Genomic DNA, 2,171 nt, shown 5'->3' on the forward strand with positions numbered 1-2,171 from the left:
ATAAGAGGATCCCAAACATCAATAAAGTCATGAATTTGGACCGAAGTGAACTGAATGGACTGATGTGGACCGAGTAGTCGGAATAGGACCAAATGGACTGAATAAGACCTTATTAGACTGAAGTGAACGGAATTGAACTGAAATGGACTGAATAAGACCGAAGTAGACCGAATAGACTGAACTAGACTAAATGGACCGAATAAGACTGAATTGGATCAAATGGACTAAATAAGACCAAATGAACCGAGTAAGACCGAAGTGTACCAAATAATGCCAAGTGGACCAAAGTAGATGGAATGGGCCGAATTCAACCAAAAAGGGTTGCTTTGGCCTCAACTATAAGAGGATCCTAAACATCAATAAAGTCATGACTTCTCCCTTATAATTTTGCTTTGTCATCACTAACACTGATGGTTAAAACGAAGTTAACTTTAACAAAAAGGAGTAGAGGTGGGTTCCAACAAATGTCTACAAAATCCCAAGATGTAGATAATCATTATATATTTTGTTGCCAAAGACCTTGTCGCTGAATTGGCACCTCCCTATGTACAAAGTGTTTGAGGGACTGGGGAGAAAGGGTTTGAGCTACGGGGATGGCAACAATTTGTAATTATTTCTCAAGAAATTATATATTTTGTTTATTTGTCTAAGTAAGAACAAAGGATGGACAACTTCCTTTTTCTGATTGTCTTATATAGAATGTTGTTCCTTTTCATTCGTATTATACCACAACAATCTGCTACGAATAATGTAAAGTTTCTTGCGTCTTCTTTTGAGAACTTCCAACTTTTCTTGTGATTCTATCATAAGGCTCATCCATCAATGATGGAGTCAAAACTGCATATCAAAAAATCTGGAAGGCCTCGGTGAATTGATCCAGGTAGTTTTTGTTACTGGTGATCGTCAAATCACTTCATAATATTGAAACTTTCAATCTTTCACTTGTTAAAGAAGAATGTTCCTGTGTCGTGTATAAACTCTAAACCATGTTTCGATATTGAATCTACAGTAGACATAATCATCTTGAGAATTGTAACACATTGAATGTCGTTATTAGCATCCATCATCCTTGCAATGGTAGCAGGCTACATTAATGCAGCAAAAAAATCATCTATTCTTTTTTTTCTGGACAGCCTCTTACGCTGCATCATTTTGATAATCTCGTAAATTATTTATAATACACAAGTTTTGATCTGTTTAGACTCAATAGCCTTATCAGGTTCAATCACAAGAATCGTATCTGTTAATACAAAACTGGTTTAACTTTGAGCTTTGCATTTGACATCTCAGCCAGAAATACAAAATTAGATGTAAAAAAGAAGTGTATATAGCTTACCGCAGTATTGTCCCACACTGCCTCCAGAAGAGGAAAACCAGGACGAGGTGGACATTAAAAGATGGCATGTGTGACAGAAACATTCATACCTTTCTCGGCCTTTTGGCTAAGATCAAGTGTAGTATCTGTTCTTATCAGTTTAATATCTGATATGTGGGTCATCGGCCCACATGATATTAAATTTATTTCTTGAGGGGTAGAGTCCATCACACTAGCTTGCTACTGGGGCTCTTAAGCGTCGCCCATGCGTTGCACTATAGCTCGGGCCTGGCGCACCCCACCCAATTCTAGTTCAAACATTGATCAACTGGTACATTGGAAGTCCCAGAATCCCTACTCTTCTATTTACTTAAACAATTGCATTTTTAAAGACGATGATTGTTTTTTAAATTTTAACCCAACAATTATTGACTTATTTTGATACTCGGTTATGGACTTATGGTTTCATAACCATTTTTATTCATACAAAGATGATGGCATGGTTACTACCTATGAAGCACGGGTGCGTTTCGGGACTCAGTACCGGTGCGGGATTCGGCAATTTTTGAAAAAGGTGGGTGTGGGTGCGGTGGGACTCGGCGATTAAAAAATTATTAAAAATATTTTTATATAAAAAAATTCAAATAAATGGTAGAATTTATTATTAAAAAACAATTATTTATGATTTGTTTTTAATGAAATCAATACTTTTGATAATTGTAAACAAAAAACCACATTTCAAGTAGGTTCCTTTACTCATTTTCCAATTCACAAGCCCACCCACATTAAATAATTGACATTCCCACCTACTTAATTTATGTTCTTTTATTACATACCTTTATTCTTCTTCCATCCA

At 36.0% G+C, this 2,171-nt stretch overlaps 1 non-coding gene across 1 annotated transcript; it reads left to right on the top strand.

The window, feature by feature from the left end:
• Window positions 1-1,421: 1,421 nt before the first annotated feature.
• LOC142626570 (U2 spliceosomal RNA) lies at window positions 1,422-1,617 on the top strand. The gene has a single exon (XR_012842565.1). It is a non-coding gene; the product is annotated as a U2 spliceosomal RNA (small nuclear RNA).
• Window positions 1,618-2,171: the final 554 nt, after the last annotated feature.

Source organism: Castanea sativa, chromosome 2, assembly GCF_040712315.1.
Source record: "Castanea sativa cultivar Marrone di Chiusa Pesio chromosome 2, ASM4071231v1".
In the NCBI taxonomy this organism is placed as follows: domain Eukaryota; kingdom Viridiplantae; phylum Streptophyta; class Magnoliopsida; order Fagales; family Fagaceae; genus Castanea; species Castanea sativa.